The sequence below is a fragment of the Halichoerus grypus genome, chromosome 2 (genome assembly GCF_964656455.1).
Source record: "Halichoerus grypus chromosome 2, mHalGry1.hap1.1, whole genome shotgun sequence".
Classification (NCBI taxonomy): Eukaryota; Metazoa; Chordata; class Mammalia; order Carnivora; family Phocidae; genus Halichoerus; species Halichoerus grypus.
In genome coordinates, this window is record NC_135713.1 from 65,772,155 (window position 1) to 65,797,431 (window position 25,277).

General features: G+C 38.8%; 1 long non-coding RNA gene across 3 annotated transcripts in view; it reads left to right on the forward strand.

Moving 5' to 3' along the window:
- The window catches only part of LOC118528545 (uncharacterized), a 288,557-nt gene that overhangs the window by 3,935 nt on the left and 259,345 nt on the right, over positions 1 to 25,277 (forward strand). Inside the window, exon 3 of one of the 3 annotated variants that reach the window (XR_013445651.1) lies at positions 11,727 to 11,972. The exons of the other annotated variants lie outside the window; for them this stretch is intronic. This is a non-coding gene — a long non-coding RNA (uncharacterized LOC118528545). Of the gene's footprint in view, positions 1 to 11,726; positions 11,973 to 25,277 lie in introns of those variants that run through there. 3 annotated transcript variants of the gene reach the window in all.

Consider the following 25,277-nt stretch of genomic DNA (forward strand, 5'->3'; position numbering starts at 1 on the left):
TCATAACTTTGCTTCCTGAATCACTAAACAGTTAGTTGATAACAAATAGTTGCTTTATCGGCAGTAACATACTCTCTTTCCTTGTTACTGCTTTCCTGCTTGCTTTTCTTCCTTCTCCGTTGAATTCCTTAACACTTTCTCAACCTTTTTAGTTCTTATTCTACACAACTAGGGAAAAAAGGGCAATATGAAATATGAAGGGCACTGTGGAAATGTGACAGAGAATGATTCACGCTGAGGATGATATTTTAATGTTTCTTTTATCACCAGTAGCATTTATGTGGAATATCCCCTTCATTGATATTCAGTATGCTTTTTGATTAGCTGACATGATGTGGACATTTTACCAAATGTTTCTAATGTAACTCAAGGCATTCATTTCCTACACTTTTGTTGTTGTTATTGGTAAAAATGTTATATTGAGTTTTGGGGTGCTAAATAAAATATTTCCTACATAAATCTCAGTTGATATGTTGTTTTGAGAGATATGTATGTTGTATGACATTGGAGAATTAAATACGAGAGGGAATTTCTGGGAAAACATCAATCAGGGAAATGTTCTGTGGAGTACGCCTGAAATGGCTTTATGAAATTACTTGGGTAACGTTTCCTCTTTTTCTCTTCTCCAAAAAATTTAAGGTAATGTCAGAATTAATTTTTTTAATTTAAAAAATAAACCACATACTTTTAAAACTATCTGGGTCTAGTATTTTCTTTGTGGAAAGAAGTTAAACTACTGATTCACTTTCTTTAATGGTTATAGGACCATTCAGGTTTTTTCTTTAGTTATATTTGTTAAGTCATCTTTCTAGGAACATGTCCATTTCTGCTCTGTTTTCTAATTTGTTGGCAGAAAGTTGTTCATTATTCTTAGTTTTTTTCCCTCACACCAACCAGTTCTCTGACTCTTTGACATCAACTGGGTGTCCAATAGTTCCCTGGAATTAGCATCAGACCCCACAGGTTAGGAGCTCACTCCCACAAGCTGCCACCATTTCATTTGCAAGCTGCAGTGGGGGGTGGCCAGGCTACTCACGCTTTTGCCGAACCAGAAATTTGAGGGTTAACATGACCTTCCCCCCACTGTAGGTTTGATAATTCACTACAATGACTCAGACGTTCAGAAAACACTTTACTTACTATTACCAGTATATTATAGAGGGTGCAACTCAGAAACAGCCAAATGGAAGATGAATAGTGCAAGTTATGGTGTTGGGTGGAGTATGGAGATTCTGTGCCTTCTCTGGGCATGCTACCCTCCCAACACGTGGATGTGTTACCTAACCCAGAAGCTCCCTGAACCTCCTTGTTTAGGAGTTTTTATGGAGAGTCCACTACACAGACATGATTGGTTAAATCACTGGTTATTGATGACTGAGCAAAATTTCCAAACCCTCCCACTTCTCCAGAGATGGGCATGGGTGGGTGGGGCTGAAAAATTCCAGCTCTCTAGTCACATGGTTGGTTCCTTTGGCAAGCTGCCCCAATCCTGAAGCTACCAAGGGAGACCACTAAGAGTCACTTTAATGACATAAACTTTGTTCTTTCTCAAGATTGCTTTGGCTCTTTGGGGTCTTTTGTGGTTTCATACAAATTTAGGGTTGTTTGTTCTATTTCTGTGAAAATGGCCATTGGAATTTTGATAGGAATTGTGTCAAATCTGTAGATCACTTTGGGTGATATGGACATTTTAGCAATGTTAATTCTTCCAATCTGTGAGCCCTGAATATCTTTCCATTTATTTGTGTCTTCTTCGACTTCCTTTATCAGTGTCTTACAGTTTTCAGTGTACAGGTCTGTCACCTCCTTGGTTAAGTTTATTCCTAGGTATTTTATTCTTTTTGATGTAATTGTAACTGTGATTGTTTTCTTAATTTCTCTTTCTGTTAGTTTTGTGTATAGGAACACAACTGACTTTTGTATAATGATTTTGTATCCTGCAGGTTTACTGAATTCATTTATTAGTTCTAAGTTTCTTGGTGGCCTTTAGGGTTTTTTATATATATTATGTCATCTGCAAATAGAGACAGTTTTTCTTCTATTTTGATTTGGATACCTTTTATTTCTTTTTCTTGCCTAATTAACCTAGCTGTGACTTCCAGTACTATGTTAAACAAAAGGGGCAAGAGTGGGCATCCTGGTCCTGTTCCCAGAGGAAAGGCTTTCAGTTTTTCACTGTTAAGTATGATGTTAGTTATGGGCTTGTCATATGTGGCGTATATAGCATATGGTTTCATTGTATTGAGATATGTTCCCTCTGTAGCCACTTTGAGAGTTTTATCATGAATGGCTGTTGAATTTTGTCAAATGCTTTTTCTGCATATTTTGAGATGATCCTATAATTTCTATCCTTCATTTTGTTAATGTTGTATATCATATTGATTGATTTGCAGATGTTGGACTAGCTTCACATCCCTGGAATAAATCCCACTGATCATGGTGTATGATCCTTTTAATGTGCTGTTGAGTTCAGTTTGCTAATATTTTTTTAAAGAATTTTTTCATCTGTGTTGATCAGGGATATTGGCCTGTAATTTTCTTTTCTTTTCTCTGGTTTTGGTATCAAGGTAATGCTGGCCTCATAAAATGAGTTTGGGAGTGCTCCTTTATCTTCTATTTTTTGGAAGATTTTAAGAAGGATTGGTATTAATTCCTCTTTAAATATTTGGTAGAATTTACCAGTAAAGCCATCTGGCCCTGGACTTTTGTTTGTTAAGAGGTGTTTGATTACTAATTCAATCTCTTTATTAGTAACTGGTCTGTTCAGGTTGTCCATTTCTTCCAATTCAGTCTTGGTAGGTTGTATGTTTCTAGGAATTTATCCATTTCTTCTAGGTTGCCCAACTTGCTGTTGTGTATTTATTTATTGTAGTCTCATATGATCCTTTGCATTTCTTTTTATTAGTTGTGACATCTCTTTCATTTTTTATTTTATTTGAATCTTCTTTTTTTTTTTTTTTTCTTGGTAAGTCTAGCTAAAGGTTTGCCTATTTTATTTATCTTTTCAGAGAACCAGCTCTTAGTTCCATTGATCTTTTCTACTGTCTTCTTAATCTCAATTTCACTTATTTTTGCCCTGGTCTTTCTGTCCTTTTTCCTACCAAGTTTGGGCTTCATTTTCTTTAGTTCCTTAAGGTATAAAGTTAGGTTGTTTATTTGAGATCTTTTTCATTTCTTACTGTAGGCACTTACTGCTGTGAACTTCACTCTTACAACTGCTTTTGCTGAATCCCATCAGTTTTGGTTGTTATATTTCCATTTTCATTTGGCTGAAAAAAATTATATATTTAGTGAGAGAAAGCACACGAGCTGGAGGAGAGGGGCAGAGGGAGAGGGAGAGAATCTTAAGCAGGCTCCACTCTCAGTGTGGACCCCAATGCAGGGCTCAATCTTAACAACCCTGAGATCATGACCTAAGCTGAAATCAAGAGTTGGACACTTAACCAACTGAGCCATCCAGGTGCCCTTGTCTGAAGATATTTTTTATTTATCTTTTAGTTTCTTCTTTGACCATTGGTTACTCAGTGATATGTTGTTTAATCTCTACATATTTGTGAGTTTTCCAGTTTTCTTCTTATAATTGATTTCTAGTTTCATACCACAGGAGTTGGAAAAGGTGCTTGAAATGATTTCAATCTTCTAAATTTATTAAGACTTTTTTTGTGGCCTGATGTATGGTCTGTCCTGGAGAATGTTCCATGTGTGCTTGAGAAGAATGTGTATTCTACTGCTTTTTGATGGAATAGTTCTGTAAGTGTCTATTAAGTTCTTCTGGTCTAATGTGTAGTTTAAGTCCACTGTTTCCTTATTGATTTTCTGTCTGGATTATCTATTCATTGATGAAACTGAGATATTGAAGACCCCTGCTATTATTGTATTGCTGTCTATTACCCCCTTTAGTTATGTTAGTATTTTTTTTTATATATATCTTGGTTCTCCTATGTTGGGTCCACAAATATTTACAATTGTCATATCCTCTTCTTGGATTCACCATTTTATCATTATATATGACCTTCTTTGTCTCTTATTAGTCTTTCTTTGTCTTAAAGTTTGTTTTATCTGATACATCTACCCTTGCTTTCTTTTCTTCTCCAGGTTAAGGAGTATTTTTTTTTTCTATCCCTTTACTTTCAGTCTATGTGTGTTCTTAAAACTGAAGTAAGTCTCTTGTAGGCAGGATATAGTTGGGTCTTATTATTATTATTATATTATTGTTATTATTATTATTATTAATTTTATTTTTAAGTAATCTCTACACCCAATGTGGGGCTTGAACTTACAACCCTGAGATCAAGAGTTGCACACTCTACCAAATGAGCCAGCCAGGTGCCCCAGGTCTTATTTTTTTTAGATCTATTCAACTATGCTTTATCTTTTGATTAGATAATTTAGTCCATTTACATTTAAAAGTAAATATTGATAGGTATGGACTTACTGCCAGTTTGTTCATTGTTTTCTGGCTGTTTTGTAGTTCCTTTGTTCTTTTCTTGCTTTCTTCCTTTGTGATTTGATACTTTTCTGTAGTGGTATGCTTAGATTCCTTTCTCTGTATCTTTTGAGTATCTACTGTAGGCTTTTGCTTTGTGGTTACCATGAAGCTTATATAAAATATCCTAGAGTTATAACAGTCTGTTTTAAGTTGGTAACAATTAAGTTTAATGCATTCAAAAACTCTACATTTTTACCTCCCTGTTTCATGTTTTATATTTTCGATGTCATAATTCGTATCTTTTTACATATATATCCATTAACAGATTATTGTAGTTACAGTTTTTTTCTTACTGCTTTGGTCTTTTAACCTCATGCAAATTTATAAATGATTAACCCATCACCGTTACATTAGATTATTCTGAGTTTAGCTATGTATTTACCTTTACTGGTGAGATTTATACTTTCAAATGTTTTCCTGTTCCTAATTAGTACCCTTTCATTTCAGCTTAAGGAAGCACCTTAACATTCTTGTAAGGCCGGTGTGGTGGTGATGAACTTCTTAAGTTTTTGCTTATCTGGATAACTCTTTATCTCTCCTTCAGTTCTGAAGGACAACTTTGCTAGGTAGAGCATTTTTAGTTGGCAGTTTTTTCCTTAAGCACTTTGAATATATTGTGCCACTCTTTTCTGGCAAAAGTTTCTGTTAATAGTCTCATGGGGGTTCCCTTGTATGTAACACGTTGTTTTTCTCTTGCTGCTTTTATGATTTTTTCTTAGTTTTAACTTTTGACACTTTAATTATGTGTCTTGGCATAGGTCTTCTTGGGTTCATTTTATTGGACCTCTCTGGGATTCCTGGATCTGAATGTCTTTTTCCTTCCCCAGGTTAGGGAAGTTTTCAGCCATTATTTCTTCAAATAAGTTTTCTGCCCCTTTCTCTCTCCTCCTTCTGGGTCCCCATCATGCAAATATCGGTCTGATTGATGGTGTCCCATAAGTCTCTTAAGCTGTCTTTATCCTCTTTTTCTTTTGCTCCACTAATTGGATGAATTCCACTACTCTGTCTTTGAGTAACTGATCCTTTCTTCCACTGCAGTCAGTCTGCTGTTGAACCCCTGTATTGAATTTTTCACTTCAGATTTTGTATTCCTTAGTTCTGTGATTTCTGCCTGGTACTTTCTTGTATTTTCTATCCCTTTGTTAAAGTTCTCACTTTGTTCATGAATTGTTCTTCTGACTTCAGTGAGCATTTTTATGACCATTATTTGAACATTTGAACTCTTTGATTTATCACGTATTTTTGTTTCATTATGTCTTTTTCTGATATTTTGTTCTTTCATCTGGAACATATTCCTCTGTTTCTTCATTTTTCTTGACTCTCTGTGCTGGTTTCTATGCATTAGGCAAAACAGCCACATATCCTAATGGTCTTGTGTGGGAGATGAACCTTATCATTCAACCCTGCCCTGGCTATTGGCTGTCTCTCAAATCTTTGTGATTGTCTAAGCAGTCTTGTTTGTTCTTAGTGGCTCCCAGTATTGAAGATGTGTCAAGACCTGCCAGTGTCCCAAAGGGGAGGATGTCAGTCAGCACCTAGATTCAGGCTTATTGGCAGCCGGATCTTCAGGCAGCAGCTTTTATTTATTTATTTTTAAAGATTTTATTTATTTATTTGACAGAGGGAGAGAGAGAGCACAGCAGGGGGAGTGGGAGAGGGAGAAGCAGGCTTCCTGATGAGCAGGGAGCCAGATGTGGGGCTCGATCCCGGGACCCTGGGATCATGACCTGAGCTGAAGGCAGATGCTTAACCGCCTGAGCCACCCAGGTGCCCCAGGCAGCAGCTTTTAAAGTATGCAAATATACCTCTTTCAGGAGAAGACTGGGATATGGGCATTTCTTTCTGCGGCCCCATCAGCACTGTGCCCTGAGGGGATGGCTGGCCAAGAACTGTTTCTCTGTTACATTTTTGTGGGACTGCATATGTCAGCCCTATTGGCCACCAGAGCCAGGGGCATCCTTTGGATGGCAGCCACAAAAACTGGGACCCCCAGATGTATACACAAGCTCTTTTCCTGGAAATATTGGCAAGCTGGAGTGAGGTAGCAGGAGAGCACAGAAGTGGTGCCTACCAGTCTCCCTGGTCTCTGGAGAGTATTATAGACAGCCTCTGTTGTGTGCTAAATTAGAAGCCTACCTGCAGGCTGTAGCTATTAAAATATGCAAAAAAGGCCTCTTTCACAGAAAAACTGGGCATGTTTACATTCTTTGGGTCTGTGCTGGGCCCTAGGGAGTTTGCTATGGTGAGTTCTTACCAGCACTTTAAGAGCTGTCTCTTAGTTTTCTATAGCCTTATTGGTCTCATGGATGCAAGCCCCATTGGCTTGCAAAACTAGGTGTTTCGGGCATCCATTTCTCAGATGGAGATTTTAAAAGTTGGGGCACCAGATATAAAATCTAAACCTTTCACTCCTCAGTGAGAAGTTTGGAGTTGTAAGTTCCTCCCTGGCTGTATGTTGTGGCATCAGGGGTGGGGTTTATGGTGAGATTATTAGCCTCTCCTCTCAGTTTGATGTGTGTCTTTTCTCATTTTACACAGTGTTTGGGAGCCACTCAGGTAGTTTCTGGATTTCTTTTTTTTTTTTTTTAAGATTTTATTTATTTGACAGAGAGAGACACAGCGAGAGAGGGAACACAAGCAGGGGGAGTGGGAGAGGGAGAAGCAGGCTTCCTGCGGAGCAGGGAGCCCGACGTGGGGCTCGATCCCAGGACCCTGGGATCATGACCCGAGCCAAAGGCAGACGCTTAACGACTGAGCCACCCAGGTGCTCTGTTTCTGGATTTCTTTCAGAGGCACTTGTTCTATATGTAGCTGTAGATTTGGAGTGTCCATAGGAGGATGTGAGGTCAAGAGCTTCTTATATTGCCATCTTTTTTTTTTTTTAAGATTTTATTTATTTATTTGACAGAGAGAGACACAGCGAGAGAGGGAACACAAGCAGGGGGAGTGGGAGAGGGAGAAGCAGGCTTCCCGCAGAGCAGGGAGCCCGATGAGGGGCTCGATCCCAGGACCCTGGGATCATGATCTGAGCCGAAGACAGACGCTTAATGACTGAGCCACCCAGGCGCCCCTTATATTGCCATCTTAAACCCGATCCCTTTATTAATTGAGTTTCTCATTCAATTATTAGAAATTATTTTTCTGGGATTTCTTTTGGTTCTTTTTCAAAGATGTAGGTTATTTGTGATATCTTTTGTTCCTTTGCAGTGTACCCTCTTTTATTTCTTGAAATATATTAAACATACTCATTTGATATTCTATAGGTAAAAAATTTGTATAGTCTCACTCTGTTTCAACTCACTATCACTTGTCTGTTTTCTCATAGGTTTGTGATTTTTTTTTCATTTGTGGTAGCCATTTGGGTGTGTTCTTCTAGAAAGGATTATATGTTTGTTATTGCTAGGTATTTGGGGCACTGCTAACCTAGGAACACTCTCAGACTATTCTAGCCACACCACATAAGATAGGATGTACCCTATCCTACATGAGCAGAGACTTGTGTTAGTAATTTTCAAGGGAGACTAACACCCCCCCCATTTTATCCTTCTTCATAATACTTAGGCTTATTACTTCTACTGATTGTCTTTGTAGGGTGAATACTCACCCCCCCACCCTGGCCCCCCCCGTCACATAATTCACTTACTAAGGATGTTGCCTTTCATGGGACACAACCTTATGCATGGGTCATGCATGGGAAGTTCTGTTTCCTACCTTGCCCAGGCCTCATGTCTTATCTTCTAACTCCCATATGGCTCTCTGAAGTCTAAGTTCTAAGCCACCAAGGATAGATAAATGTCCCAAGCAAATGCCAGCTCCAGAACTTACTTTGGATTCATGCTTTTACTTGTGGCTTCTAAGGATTTCCCTTATTTTTTCAACCAATTCAGCCATTCATTTAGAATGATATTTAAAAAATATTTTATCCAAGGCTGGTGTAGCCACTCTGGAAAACAGTATGGAGATTCCTCAAAAAGTTAAAAATAGAACTACCCTATGACCCAGCAATTGTACTACTAGGTATTTATCCAAAGATACAAAGATAGTGATTCGAAGGGGCACATGCACTCCATAACAGCAGTGTCCACAATTGCCAAAATATGGAAAAAGCCCAGATGTCCTTTGACAGATGAATGGTTAAAGAAGATGTGGTGTGTACACACACACACACACACACACACACACACACACAAACACACACACACAGAGGAATATTACCCAGCCATCAAAAAGAACGAAATCTTGTCATTTGCAATGATGTGGATGGAACTAGAGGGTATTATGCTAAGCAAAATAAGTCAGAGAAAGACAAATACCATATGATTTCACTCATATGTGGAATTTAAGAAAGAAAACTGATGAACATAGGGGAAGGGAAGGAAAAATAGAATAAGATGAAAATAGAGAGGGAGGCAAAGCATAAGAGATGCTGAACTCTAGGAGGGGAGGTGGATGGGGGAAAGGGGTTACTGGGTGATGGGCATTAACGAGGGCACTTGATATAATGAGCACTGGGTATTATATGCAACTGATGTATTACTAAGCTCTACCCTGAAACTAAAGAAAAAGAAAAATAATAACACTTTATCCAGCATTTTTAATTATTCTGAATGAGGAGGTTTCTCTGCATATCTCTCCTGCCATATTGCAGGTACAAAACACCTTTTGAGTTTCTTCATCAGTTTGTCCCTTGAAAAACCATCCAGCTTAAGAACATCAGAAGAGCTTAATCACTAATCCTGCTTTTTCTACTAATAACCTATGTGTATAGGTAATAATTCTTCCCAAAATAATTTATAATTTAGAGCAATTCTCACCAAGTCTCTTTTCTAAAGTAACTTGGTCAAATTTTTGGGGAACCTAACAAAAATTATTCTGAAGTTCTTATCTGGAATAAAAAACTGATGAGAATAGCCAGAGCAGTTTAGAAGAATAGTAATGGTGGAGGACTAACTCCTTCCTTAATATTAAATATTAAACTTATTCTAATGTTAAATATTAAGCCATATTTTAAACTCTATAAGATAATTAGATCAGTATGGTAATGGCATAGGTACTCGTCTATCAGTGGAATGAAAGATATAACTCATAATAGTTCTGAGTATTTGTTAAATCTTGGTATGTCTTAAAGCAAACTTCCCAAATTAGCAGAAAAAGGTAGGCTTAACCCACACATGTTGCTGACAAGAGTGACTTGTCATTTTGAAAAAAAAGTTTTAATTGATGTAAAGCAAAATAAGGCCTATGAAATTTAAAGAATTAAATGGATGAAAAATCAAATGATAGGAGGGCTAAGTAAAAATATTTGCTTGATTGTAGAAAGGACTTACTAAACTTGAAAATCAATGACTATTTCTGGAAGGTGGCAAGAAACTGGTTACAGTGAATGATGAGGCAGTAGAGTGATTTATCTGACTTTGATCATGAGAAAGCATTACCTTTCAAAATAATATAAATAAAATTTATTTTAAAAATAAATATATGGGGGGCACCTGGGTGGCTCAGTCGTTAAGCATCTGCCTTCAGCTCAGGTCATGATCCCGGGGTCCTGGGATCGAGCCCCACATCCGGCTCCCTGCTTGGCGGGAGGCCTGCTTCTCCCTCTCCCACTCCCCCTGCTTGTGTTCCCTCTCTCGCTGTGTCTCTCTCTGTCAAATAAATAAATAAAATCTTTAAAAATAAAGAAAGAAAGAAAGAAAGAAAGAAAGAAATGGAAGGAGTATGGAAATAATTGATAATCTTAATTTGGCAAAATTTAAAATTTCTCTGTCTTTAATAATTAAAGAGAAATTCCATGTATTAAATTGGCTAAATTCTTATAATAAATACAACTGTAACAAATATAATCCGTAATAATAAAATAATTCATGTTAATCCATGTGAACACTGAGAATCCAGTAGATTCAAAGGTAAAAAGAGATTTTTTACAAAAGAGAAACATGAATTCTAAAACATAACAAGAAGTGTCAGGGCCTTCAGGAATTCTATGAAAAATATTTTTGTTACACTACTGATTTCTAATAATATTATTTGACCCCTAAATTTCCAATTTGTTTTTCTGATATTTATGTGACTTTTTTTTTTTTTTTTTTTACTAAAAGCTAGGCATGTCTATGTTTAGAGAGGCCTTGTCTCTTTCTTGAATTTTGTTCTTATTTTGGGAGTTATGCTTGGGCTTAAATTTTTTTCTTAGAGATTTTTCATTGTGAATGTACTATTTATTAATGCTTAATGTGTTCATATATAAATGGTGTGTTTGAGTAAGATGTGGTTTACCTTAACTTGGTTAACAAAGACTTATGTAAAATTTTCTCTGCACCACCATTTTATCGAAAACACTGACTTGTCGATGACTGTTACTGAAAACTGCTAAATGAATACTAATTTAAGAAATTCCTTTATTCCTTTAGTACTAGCAGCGTACCACCAGGTGGCAGTACAAGCCCAGCACAAAATCGTCACTATACTTTAGAGTTGCACTTTAACTGGAATGAAATTAGTAATGGAATATCCGTATTTAAGTAGAATCACCCCATCTTCCTAGGTGTTTTTTAAAACTGGCTTTAAACTAGTTTTTCAGAGGTGAGGCTTTGATTTAAAAAAAAAAATCTGGTCATGTTGCACAGGAAAAGACCTGTTTTAATATGTTACTTTTGAGTAACCCAAAAGAACATCTTATGGATTCCAGTCCAGACAAGAATGAAACGTCTTTGAGTGGTAAGATTCTCTATACCACAGAACTGTAGGTCCTAAGCCAATCAGATAAATAAAGCTGGTGCTTTAGTCAGGAGCCAGCCTGCCAGGAAATATACATGGCACTTGGGGTTGAATTATTCATAGACACTTTTTTTTGTGGGTTAGACAGCTCAATCTGTCTACATCTTTTTTTTTTTTTTAAGTCAGGTATGACTTGATTGCAGTGCTTAGTCACATATCTGGAAATAAATAGTTGCTAGATAAAAATATATGATTTTTTATTTTTATGACTAAATGTATATGGCATGTGTTTCATGTCCATACATTTCCAAGGGTATTTTTAGAGACATCTGTTTCCATATCAGTAACTTTGCTCTTTCATGGTGCTAGAGTCTTTCTTTGGGGGGAGCGGAAAGCAGCGCTGGAGGATGTTTGGTAAGACAAGCGCTCCTGAGGGGCAGAGAATAGCTCACACAGCTCAAAATCCAAAACCTGGGATTCTAATGAGGGGCTTTAGTTATATTAATGTTTATATTTGTTTTAGCCACTGAAAGAGAATTTCCAGCTGCTCCATTAGAGATATGAAGTCTCTCAGCTGAATAAATTAAATCCTTCCTACCGAGACAACTTGAAAGTGAGCACCCACGGGTCTGTGGGGATCTGTGAGAAATTATGGAGAGCCCAGAAAAGGCCTGAAAGTCAGAAGTGTGAGGATTCTGATCCTTCAGATTTTCAAAAGGAGAAGAAGTAATTTCAGTACACTGTGGTCTATAATAAACTGTGGTCTCAATTTTGTTGTGTCAGATGAATGATTGGTGAGTCCTTGGAAGCAGCATCACTTACTCATGAGAAGCCAGAACATGCTTAACACCCATCACAGCAAACTTTCTTTTTTAACAAAGTATCCAGAGCTGGGAAGGGTAGAGAACCTAGAAATCTGAATTTGGGCAAGGCGCTTGGCGAGGTCTCTCATAACACACCTTTGGCTGAAGTGAGGTGTAAGTGTCATTATGTATATTGATAATTAATTGATCAGCTACCAAGGTGGTGCCATTTAATAGAATGATGTCAAATGATGTCTCTAGGGATGTCCCTGGCCTTTTTTCTTTAACCTTTTTATTCATGATTTGGATGAAGACGTGGAAGGCATTCTGATAAAATTTGAGATGATATGAAGTTAGAATAAATTAAATGGTCAAATCAGAGTTCTAAAATCTTAGGCTGGTTGAACTTGGTAAGTGTTAGAAGAATGATTTTAAAGGGAATATATGTAAAGGCTACTACTTGCATCCTAAAATCAACAGCATATATACAAAGTAAGTCATATCTTAGCTGTAGCACATCGAGAAAAGACTTAAAGGAATATAGCTGGCAGTGAATGTATTATCAGTCAGCTGTATACCATGGCTGTCAGCAGAGTAAATATTAATTTAGGTTTTATTATTCACAAAGTGTGGCATGGCAAAGGAGAGAGGAGAGTGCCCTCTTCAACTGGTGGGACCACCCTTGCTTCAATTCTGGGTGCTCTTTCTCAAGTGGGGCATAGGGCAGGCTAGGAACTGTTCTGGGGGAGATAAGCAAGATAATAAGAGCTGTAGAAGCTGTTATAAAGGGCATGGCTAAAGGAACTGGCTATTAGAAAATGCAGTATCAGAAGCTGGAGTGACACTGGCTTCACATTTTGGAAGTCTGTCTTGTGAGAAAGGGATTAGACTTGTTCTGTGTTCAAATTAGAGTCAAAGGAGTGGAAACCTTAAAGAGAGAGTTTTGCGTTTCATGTAATGACTCTCTCATGATTGGAAGCAACCGCAGAGGGGAAAACACTCTTTCAAGAGATGGTGATTTCTATGTCATTAGAGTGTTCAAGCATGGATGGGTAAGAACTTGGAAATGTTTTAGCAACTGATAGATCGTTGAATGAATTTAAAAGTCTCTTCCAATTCTGGATTTATGGTTATTTTCTTAACCTGTTGTTAAGCTAAAAGGAATCCTTAAGAAAAGTCACCTTTGAACAGTTCTTAATATTATCCCAATAATCCTAATATATTTTTCTTTCTTTCCAGTGTCTTTAGCTAGCAGAGGCAGTATCAGGATTTATTTATTTATTTTTTAAGATTTTATTTATTTATTTGACAGAGAGACACAGTGAGAGAGGGAACACAAGCAGGGGGAGTGGGAGAGGGAGAAGCAGACTCCCAGCTGAGCAGGGAGCCCGATGCGGGGCTCAATCCCAGGACCCTGGGACCATGACCTGAGCTGAAGGCAGACGCTTAACGACTGAGCCACCCAGGCGCCCCGGCAGTATCAGGATTTAAAATGTGACTTTTATTCCTGTTGTCTCAGTGATATGGTCAAAGCCCCAGTGCCAGTATAAACACAATAGGTGCCAAGTACTTCCAAATTCTAAAGAGATTACCTAAGCAGGTCATGTCAAATGATTGGGTAACCAGTTCTGCCCATTGCTTATCTCTGGGGTTGGAGTTGAAGAGTTGGTGATGAAGATTGAGAGAGTCATTGGTGTGCTGCAATATACCCATCCACTCATGGGGAACTGCTGGGAGAATTTGACATGGATGCCCTGGAATTGGAGAGAATTGGAGAGACTCTAGGACAGTGACGCCCACTAAGAGAGACTATGGCTGAAGTTACCCATGCCTGGCAGTGGCTCGAAAGAGACAGAGAGAGAGAGAGAGGGCTTTGGTGGGAACAGTCTTCGCTACCACAGAAGGGGCGTGGCAAAGGTGTGTGTTTCCCTAGTCCAGAAGTGGGGTTATTTCTAAGGGGACCTTGCCCAACAGGGTTGGCTGGAGGGGTGGATTGCCAGCAATCAGGGGCTGGTGGGGGAGACTATTAACAGGCAGTGACAGGAGGCCAAGGAGGAGAAGAGTTTAAAAGAATTTACTAAAGCCAGACTATCTAGGTTCAAATTCAGGCTCTGCTGCTTTTTTGCTGTGTGATCACGGGCAGAGGTAAAGCAAGAAAGAAGAACCTAGCCCCACAGGCCTGCATCTTAGCAAGATAGCTCGGGGAAGCCAATTTAAATTCAATAAGATTTTGGAATTTTAATAGTAAGCAAGAGACTTTCAAAATACTCAAGTAAGATTATTCTTGCAACTTAAAGGGACAGAGAGAGCTATGGGACTTTCCATTCAAGCATTTAGAAAAGGAGTCCAGAAAGCAGGTTTGAAGAGACAGTGGAAAAAAGAATAAAGCTGCTTTCTGCTTGCTTCCTGTGCAGACCAACCTAATAAACAGGTAGATTGTGGAAATGCCAGAGCCGTGGATGGATTCTAGATGTGATTTTGTCACCAAATAGCAGTGTCCATAGCAAGTCACCCTACCTCTTTGGGTCCCAACTGTCTTCACCTGTAGAAGTTCTCCTGCTTCCTTTTAGCCGTGTAGTTCTGTTTCCATTTTCCTTCACAGGCAAGATATGTGATATATGTCATATATATATAAATACTATATATAAATATATTTATAATGTATTTATAAATACTAAATGTATCTATGACATAGATATATATAGAGATAGATACATATATATGCTAAATATATCTATGACATAGATACATATATAGATACATTTAATATTTATAAATATATACATATATAGATACATTTGATATTTATAAATATATCTCTATATAGATACATTTAGTATTTATATATATTTATTTATACCCAGAGCTTTTTTCAGAAAAGATTTCATTAACTGAATTGCATTTTCTATTGGCATACTGATTGTGTTTTGTGCCTAAATACAGTGTTAAGGTTATCTTCTGTGTTTCTCCAGTAGTTTTCCTCTGCTAAACTTTATATAGATAAGCTTTAGTAAGAGATGGCATTTGGAGCACATATATCTTAAGAGTCTTACCCGTATTAATTCTGCTGATTCAGTCTACATGTGGTTTTTATATTTTATAGCTGAAAAGTCACAGGCAAACTAAATTGCAGGCAGTAAAAGGAATGTCAATTAAATACAATTAAATATTAAAGAATTGCTCAGACCTCTTGGAATTCATGAAATAGTTCTGCATGTTCTTACTCATGTATGCAACAAAAAATAGACTTAATTTGTCCTTGAATTTTAAGTCTCCTTATAACACCACTGCTCTGTAAGGTAATGTAATTATCTGTAAATTCCTGTCGGAGTCTCTGACATGCCCTGGAAAGGGTTGGCACAACCAAATCATTGCTTTAGCTAGTTTAGTTATTTAAAATTATACAGTAAGGTGTGCTTTTCAGTCCCAATGACAAGGAGACATTGATTAGAACATCGTAAAATAGACAAAACGAGAAGGCAACATATATCTTAATCTGTTCAGTTCTTTGCTGGAATCCCTCATTTCTGGATTGATCTCTTGAGCAATTGAGCAATATTTTGTTATAAATTATACTAGATTGTGTATTTATTAGTTTTAAATTTTGTAAGACCTCCAGTCTTTGCACTGGTCCTGAATGAAGGGTCAAAGTTGAGCACTACACGTGTATTGTGTATTTACATACACAGCAGCATCTCCGCTGTACGCTGAGCCAGGACAGCAGGACCGACACCTGGGGCACCGTGGTTCCAGAGCCTGTAATTTGAGGTGTCTTTGCTATTTGCGCCCAGTTTAGGTGTAAATGATCTCTAAGTTTTCTTCTATCTCCACAATCCTATGGTTCAGCTCACAAGAGACATCCTCTCTAAAGCTTAGGTATACATTCAGCCATGGCAGCTTAAGCCTCTAAAATCTCAGCATCCAGAACACCAAAAACCCTGTTAGAATGCAATGAGAATATTTGTATGTTGGTAAGAGAGTGGAAAGTCAAGTGTAATAAAGTGCCTTTCCTTTAAAATACATGTACGTTAGTTTAATTTCCCTTGTGATCCAGGAACTGCTCCATATCATGGTGGTTAAGAGGATTATAGGGAGTATAATTACAGAGAAAGAAATAAACAAAGAGCCCTGAATTCAGTTTCTGAGGGCAGTTTGTTTTCTGCCTTACTGGACTATAGACCAAGTCTAAAGATCTAGGCCAGTGGTGATAAGGGGCAATTGCACATGTAATGAATTCGACGGTGGCAACAGCACATATTATTCCAGGCTTCTGGTAGTATTATTTTTGCAACCCAGCACATTTCCTCTTCTTTCCTACTCTTTTAGTGCCGTCTCTACTGCCTTTCTTTCTTTCTTTCTTTCTTTCTTTCTTTCTTTCTTTTTCTTTCTTTCTTTTTTTCTTTCTTTCTTTCTTTCAAGATTCCACTTATTTATTTGACAGAGAGAGATATAGCGAGAGAGGGAACACAAGCAGAGGGAGTGGGAGAGGTAGAAGCAGGCCTCCCGCCGAGCAGGGAGCCCGACGTGGGGCTCCATCCCAGGACTCTGGGATCATGACCCGAGCCGAAGGCAGACGCTTAATGACTGAGCCACCCAGGTGCCCTTCTACTGCCTTTCTTTACACAAGGATCAGCGTAGGACCTAATAGGGTCAGAGAGCCCCATCCATGTGGCCATTGTGAGTGGTTCAGATGTGATGCATGAGCCAAGCAGGGCCGGTGAGAGCCCTTGTCTGGGACTTTCTTATAGTGGAGGCAATAGGAAAACCTGCTTTTGCTTCTGTGTTCCTAGAACTGGAAGAGTAGCTGAGGATGGCTAATTTTATCATCCTATGGAGCAAGCCTTCTGCAATTGTCAGAATGAGGCCTGCTCCAAGAGAGACAAAGAGAGGAGGGAAATGGTCGTGTTGTTTGAGGTCTGGCTCTAGGTCTGTCTGATGTTAGCTCTAATAAACCACTCCTTTTTCATGTCCTATTAGTTGATTTGGTTTTCTGTCATTTGTATCCTGACTAATACAGATTTCGAACAGAAATATTAGAAAACACCCTCTTATGAAATATTACTTCATAAGCCTAAAAATACAGATGATTTTGGTATGATAATAAAAATAACTGCAATTTATCAAACATCTACCAGGTGCTAAGCATGGCCATAAGTACATTCTGTGTTCTGTTTCTTTTCTTTTTTTTTTTTTTAAGATTCTTTATTTATTCATTTGAGAGAGAGTGAGAGAGAGCACCAACAGGGGGGAGGGCCAGAGGGAGAGGGAGAGGCAGACTCCCCACTGAGCAGGGAGCCCGACATGGGACTCAATCCCAGGACCCTGGGATCATGACCTGAGTCGAAGGCAGATGCTTAACCGACTGAGCCACCCAGGCACCCCTTCGTTTTATTTTCAGTTAATCTCCACAACAACCTATGTAGTATATGTTATCAGTTAGCTATTACTGGGTAACTAACTGTCCCAAAATTTAGTGGCTTAAAACAGTAAGAATTTATTTAACCCAAGTCTTTGGCTTGGTTGGGTTATTCTTCTGGTCTAGACCAGGCTCAGCTGATCTTAAATGGGCTTGCTCATGTGTCCATAATAAGTTGGCAGATTTCTGGGGACTGACTAGTTTGGGATGACTTACTCATAGGTCTGGAGTTTGGTGGTTTTTCTCAGCTGGGCCCCACAGTGACTGGACACTGTGTCTCCAGCAGACTAGTCTGGGGTTGTGAGCGTGGATGTTGCAGGGTTCCAGAAGAGTGAGTGAAGGCATGAAGTCCTCTCAGGCTCAGGCTAAGCACCAGCATTTTGCAACTTCTTCTGCATCCTATGGACCAAAATACAAGGCCAGCCCTCATTCAGGAAATGAGGAAATAGTCTCTACTTTTATTTATTTATTTATTTTATTTTTTTAAAGATTTTATTTATTTATCAGAGAGAGAGAGAACACAAGCAGGGGGAGTGGCAGGCAGAGGGAGAAGCAGGCTCCCCGCTGAACAAGGAGTCTGACATGGGGCTCGATGCCAGGACCCTGGGATCATGACCTGAGCCAAAGGCAGATGCTTAACCGATTGAGCCACCCAGGCGTCCCTAATCTCCATTTTTAATGGGAGGAACTGAAAGTCAAAGGGAATGGATATAAGGAGGCATGAAAAAATGGGAGCACAACTAATTTTCTAAAAAAGGTATGAGGTGCATATATTTCAAAAGTTAATTTACTCAAGGTCACATGGCTAGTAAATAGCAGAGACAGGATTTGAGCCTTAATCTTCAGACTGAAAATCTCACTCTTTCAGCATTTCTCTCTTCTTGCTGATTGATCTATGTAGTCCTGTTGTCACAATTTAGTTTCTGAAGTCCTATTCTTAGATCACTTTTGAATGACGTCTCAGTTATTAGGAAGAGTTTCTTTATTATAACAAAGGTATGGACTTCCTGTGAATAACCTTTCAAGGTTATTCTTGAGCCACACTTACAAGCATTTTCATTCATATTTATACCCACAATAAAAGGAAGTTCATATTTGCATCTTGCATCATGGCTATGCTTTGAAATACCAGATGTTATTTTGGGAGAATAGATAAAATAACTTGTAGTATCTAGTAAATTCTTAAATAATACTTAGTTGTAGTGAGGAAACAATGAGTTCAGGCAAATGGGAAGCTGGAAGATGGTGAGATCTGTAAAATGGGAAGAAGGCTGTCAACAAATGGAAGAAAGGGACGGTGGACTCCAATCCTGTAGGATTCTAGGGAGGATAGTAGTGGCAGTAGCTACCATTTAAGTTGAGGAATCTTATAGCTTAGTGTGAAAGGCGACATGAATAGTCCAGAGACAGCCCTGTCCAAGGATCCTCAACAGGATAGAATATGAGGAAAAGAGACCATGTACACAGAGCCTGGGACTGCATGCGAGATTCAGATGCCCCACACTCCCAAAATAGTTTAGCTTAAACCCTCCTTGCATGGCTCGCTTAAAAGTCTGGGTGTTATTTAATTGTTCCTTTAGAACAGTCCTAAGAGTGTTGGTGGGAGGGGGTGGTCACATAGGCAACTTTGTCTCATGAAATTCAATGATTAAAATGCATGATGGCTGTGAAGCAAGGAAGTTCGGAAGAGCATAGACAGAAACAGATGGTGGGAAATGAAAGGAGATAACTGCCAGGAACTTTCTTTCTGCAGTTGAAGCAAGGACTTCTCTCAGAAGGTAACACTAGGTTGGGGCGCCTGGGTGGCTCAGTCGGTTAAGCATCTGACTCTTGATTTCTGCTCAGGTCATGATCTCAGGGTCATGGGATGGAGCTCCTGGATCAGTGGGGCGTCTGCTTAAGATTCTGTCTCCTTCTCCCTCTGCTCCTCCCCCCACCCCCTTCCCCCCATCCCGTCCCCACCTCAGGCATGCATGCTTTTTCTCTAAAAAAAAAAAAAAAAAAAAAAAAGGTAACACCAGGCAAGTAGAACTGAGCACTTGGGAGCTTCTCAGAGATCATTTGGTTTGAGGTAGGACAACTAGAACTTACATTTGGGATATAGGCACGAGGAAAGGGAGTGTTCAGATGGTTCAAATGAGACAGGAAAAGGTAAAGGAGGACAAGTAGGAGGACATCTATGGATTGGTAAAGCAGATGGTTTTATGATTTATAAGCTGGCTATTAGGGAAAAGAGTGGTATGTATAGTTTTTAAACATCATATATCTTATATCTTCATCTTCTTTTCAACACATTGGTAAATATGTCACTTAAAACAGCAGAATAGGTTCTAATTTTAGAATCTGGTGATAAGGAAAAGGCAGGGTATGAGAAGAACTGTGTGTGTTCTTTTTCCTCAGAGGGAAAAACCCAGGGATTGCACTATCCCTGATGAGCTTCCTAAGTGATCTTTTTTTTCAGATTTTATTTATTTGAGAGAGAGAGAGAGAGCACGAGTGGGGGTGCGAGGGGCAGAGGGAGAGGGAGAAGCGGACTCCCTGCTGAGCAGGGAGCCTGATGTGGGGCTCTATCCCAGGACCCCAGGATCATGACCTGAGCCGAAGGCAGATGCTTAACAGACTGAGCCACCCAGGTGCCCCCTTAAGTGACTTGTTTTAAGAGGGTTTGCATGTTCTGTGTTCAGAAGCACAGAGAAACTTGGAATGGAGAATCAATTTCTCTTTCCTGTTCATCTCCATCTGGCCCTGGATGACCTTGGGAAGAGAAGGTGGTCATTCTGCCTAAGTTAGAGAAGTTTGGTCTGCAGTCAGGACTGGATCCCAGGGCTGTGGAACCTGACATTCCTGTGTTCCATGTCTGTGGGATTTTGTCCATATCTGACTGTCATGTGACTGCAGACTCTTTCCCCTGTACCAAAAATGTGCAGAGTTCTAACCACAAGGGTGAGAATTCTATATAAACTTGAAATCATTTTTCAACATGAACCATTTGAAACAATAGATCCTATTTTATAATATTAAGGAAAATAACCCAAAAAACTTAAAAGGAAATAGGTCAACATCCTTAGATAGGAATGTATCTCAGAAAGGAGACAAAAAAAAAGAAAAAAAGTTTGGGTAGGGCATCTCCACATAATAATTTTAAGCTTTTAAATCACAGGTTTGAGCTGTAGGAATGCCTTTGTTGATAAATACAGAAGAAGGATCAGCCATTGGAACTGCTTATCTTGCATTTGTTCAAAGCACTGAATAAACTAGAGCAGATTTTGTAGAGTTTGGAATTTTACTGTGATGTGACAAGTACTCAAAGAAAATCAAAGAGTTGTTGAATCTGCAAATAATAGATGTATATTTGCAGTGATTGATCCCCTTCTTCTAAATCTGTAATTAAAAAGGGTGGGAAAAGTAACCAAACATGAAAGCAATTTCACATTCTTCACTTTAAAGTTCTGGTTGAAGATATTTGAAAGATCAGGACGGTTTTTCATCTCTGGTAACTTAGACAATGCTTACAAAAACAAAATATAATCCAAGTGTCTTCTAAAGTATTGCTATGAATCTAAGTGTTATTTATAGGTAAGAGCTGCCACCAATGTCCCTGTCCTCAAAGTGATGTCTGTTTCTGGATACCTCTTTTTACTGTTTCAGTCTATGAATTTTTATGTCATAAGCCAACTTTGCTGAGGGTGTCTGGGTGGCTCAGTCATTTGAGCGTCTGACCCTTGATTTCAGCTCAGGTCATGATCATGGGGTCATGGGATTGAGCCCCGCATGGGGCTCCACACTCAGTGTGGCGTCTGCTTAGGATTCTCTCTCTCCCTCTGCCTCTCCCCTCCCCCGACTTGCGTGCACGCTCTCTCTCAATAAATAAAATCTTAAAAAAATAAGCCGGCTTTGCTTAAGTGTTAAGTATTTTTTTAAATATGCTTTATTCTGGAATAATTTTACATGTTCAGAAAATTTGCAAAGGCAATATAGCAAGTTCCTGTTTACATTTCACTCATCTTCCCTTAATGTTAACATCTGTAGCGTGTTGAACGGTGGCCTCCCAAAATATATGTCCGCATCCTAACTCCTGGAATCTGTAAATGTGACCTTATTTGGAAAAAGAGTCTTTGCTGATATAATTAAATTAAGGATTTTAAGATGAGATTATTCTGGATTATCTGATTGGGTCTTAAATCTAATAACAAGTGTCCTTGTAAAAGATACAGAGAGGAGAGACACACAGGGAGAAGAGAAGAAGACTTGGGTTTTCTTCTGATGTGTCTTTTCTGTTCTAGGATCCAATCCAGAACACTACATTGCATTAGTTGTCACATCTCCGTGGTCTCCTCTGGTTCATGACCGTTTCCCAGTCTTTCCTTGTTTTTCATGACCTTGGTGGTCTTCAGCAGTACCGGTTAGATATTTTGTAGAATATCCCCTACTATGAGTTTGTTTGCTGTTTTTCTCATGATTAGATTGGGTTATGAGTTCTGGGGAAGAATACACAGAGGTGCAGTGCCCGCTCACCATAAAGGGTAAAAGGTGTGTGTGTATATATATATATATATATATATATATATATATATATATATCTCCACATGATTTATCCCTGCTGATGTTAGTCTTGATCATTTAGATAAAATGGAGTTTTCTAGGTTTCTCCATTGTAAAGTCACTATTTCCCCTTTCCATACTATATTCTTTGGAAAGAAGTCTTTAAGTTCAGTCCACACTCAAGGAGGTAGGAGATTAAGCTACACCTCCTTGTGATGGGGGAAGCTAGTATGTACTATTTAGGAATTTTCTCTAAGACAAAGTCTTCCTTCCTCCCTTTCTTCAATAATTTATTTATATCAGTATCAATGTATGTATATATTATAACTCAATTCTGCATTATGATCTCATACATTATTTGTTGCCCAAATTGTCCTAGTTTTTATGCCTATTATTATTTTTATTATTATTATTAACTTATTACATTGTATGGTATTAGTTTAAGCTTTCTTTTGTTCTTCAGCCTATTAGCTATCTATTTTCCATAAAAAATTACACCAAAACTTAGGGGCTTAAAACAACAAACATTATCTCAACAGTTTCCGTGGGTCAGGAATCTGAGTGTAGCTTAACTGGGTACTTCCGCTCACTCACAAGCCTGCAGTCGAGGTGTCAGGTGGAGCCGTAATCCTCTCAAGCCTTTACTGGGGAGGATCTGCTTCCCCAGGTTCACACACATGGTTGTTGGTAGCCCTCAGGTCCTTGCTGGCTGTTGGATAGAGACATCAGTTCCTTGCCAGGTAGGACAGGAACAGTCGTAGAACAGCTCATAACATGGCAGCTGGCTTCCCTCAGAGGTGCCCAAGATGGAAATTACAGTCTTTTTTAACCTAATCTTGCAAGTGACCTTATATCACTTTTGCCATAATGTATATGATTCACTAGGGTGCCTGGGTGGCTTAGTCAGTTGAGCCTCTGACTCCTGATTTTGGCTCAGGTCATGATCTTGTGGTTGTGAGATCGAGCCCCATGTTGGGCTCCATGCTCAGCATGGAGTCTGCTTGAGATTCTCTTCTCTCTGCCTCTCCCTCTGCCCCTTCCCCCCACACATGCATGTGCACTCTCTCTCACTCTGTCTCTAAATAAATAAGTAAATCTTAAAAACAAACAAACAAAAAACCCAAACCAAAACAAAAAAAACCAAGTGATTCACTAGTCCAGCCCACGCTCAAGGCAGGGATGATGGTTATAGAAGGCCATTCTGAAGAGGAAGAGGTGGTAATCACTGGGGCGACCACACTCAGTATCCCACTGTTATATTCATTCACTCACTTCAATTAGAATGAACAGAGGAAGAGAAGAGGGAAGCTTTGAAAAGCAAAACCACTGTTGGATTAAATGTTTTGCTTGCAGTAACTTTTGACAAGGTGTCACATACTATATGGTGTCTAACTATTATTATTCATTTTTACATTTATTTACTTATTCATTTAGGAGTATATGACATGTAACTTCAAGCCAAATGTGGTATTTCTGACCCCAGGCTGTGGTCTATGGATTTTTGGAAAACATTTTTTTTCTTACTTAGTGCCTGTGCTGCACTTTTGGGCTGTTTAGGCCAGCCACCTGAGCATCACTTCCGCCAGGTGTTATGTGAGCAGAAGTGGAACGATTAGTAATTGTAATTGAAGCTAAATGTAATTACTCTCATAATCTTGAGTTTTCACCTTGAATTCCATAAAAATTGCATTATGAAGCTGAGGAATTATGAAGAATTAATGACAAAGGATACTATGAATAATTCTTCCATTTTTATTCAACTCTTCTTTAAATTAGGTTCATCCACCTTTAAATGAAATCATTTGTTTGTTTCTTCTAGTAAAAAAAAATAATTCATGCTCCCTGCAGAACACTTGAAAGTGAATAAAACCCCAAAGGAAAATAACAAAAAACACTCCGAGTTATATACTGTAGTGTTAACATTTTGATACATAAAATTTCCACAGTATTCTTTTTTTTAAATTAAAATTTAATTTTTAAAAAATTTTTAAGTAATCTGTATACCCAACATGGGGCTTGAACTCACAACCCCTAGATCAAGAGTCTCATGCTCTACCAATTAAGCCAGCCAGGAGCCCCTCCACATTATTCTTATACATATTTATGTATATATATTTTTAACATCATTGTTATCAAATTTGTGGAATATTTAGAAATATGAGTATTTTCCTAAGTAAGTCATTATTTTAGCAAGGACCCACTTGACTCATGATTATTGTCACTGCAATTCCCACACATGTGTAGTTTTGCTCTGTGGACACCTCTGCACTCGACTAATTAGCATATATTGACTTATTACTATTGGCCAGGAAGGAACCTCGCACAGGGGAGAGCACCAGCCAAGTATTTGGAAAACTCAGTTTTTGTTTTAGCTTTGCTACTAATTGGCTCATGTCCTTGGACTAATAAAAACCAATAGCTAACGTATATCGAACATTCACTTAAAAAAAATTTTTTTTAAGTAAGCTCTAGGCCCAACATGGGGCTTAAACTCATGACCCCAAGATCAAGAGTTGCATGCTCTACCAACTGAGCCAGCCAGGTGCCCCTATATTGAACATTCACTATGCTCAAAGCCCTTCTCTTATACTCTCATGTTTAATCACAACACCTCAGTGAGGTAGATACTGTTATAATGATACTCATTTTACAGAGGAAAAGATTGAGGCCAGAGAGATTAAGGAACTTGCCCAAGGGCATGGCTAGTAGGTAGTGCAGCCAGGATTTAACCCTGGTAGCTAATTCCAGAGTTTATGTTCTAAATCATCACTCCATACTTTTGAAATGACTATGAACACTTGCTCTCCGGGCCTTAGTTATCGGCAGAATGAATAGAAGTTGTCTTTTTTTTTTTTTTTTTAAAGATTTTTATTTATTTGAGAGAGAGAGAATGAGAGAGAGAGAACACATGAGAGGGGACAGGGTCAGAGGGCGAAGCAGACTCCCTGCTGAGCAGGGAGCCCGATGCGGGACTCGATCCAGGGACTCCAGGATCATGACCTGAGCCGAAGGCAGTCGCTTAACCAACTGAGCCACCCAGGCGCCCTTTTTTTTTTTTTTTTTTAAAGATTTTATTTATTTATTTGAGAGAGAGAATGAGAGAGAGAGAGAGAGAGAGCACAAGACAGGGGAGGGTCAGAGGGAGAAGCAGACTCCCCGCTGAGCAGGGAATCCAATGCGGGACTTGATCCCGGGACTCCAGGATCATGACCTAAACTGAAGGCAGTCGCTTAACCAACTGAGCCACCCAGGCGCCCCAAAACCTACTGATTTTAAAATCAAGCCTGAAGTAAGATGTGAATTCGTTTTAACA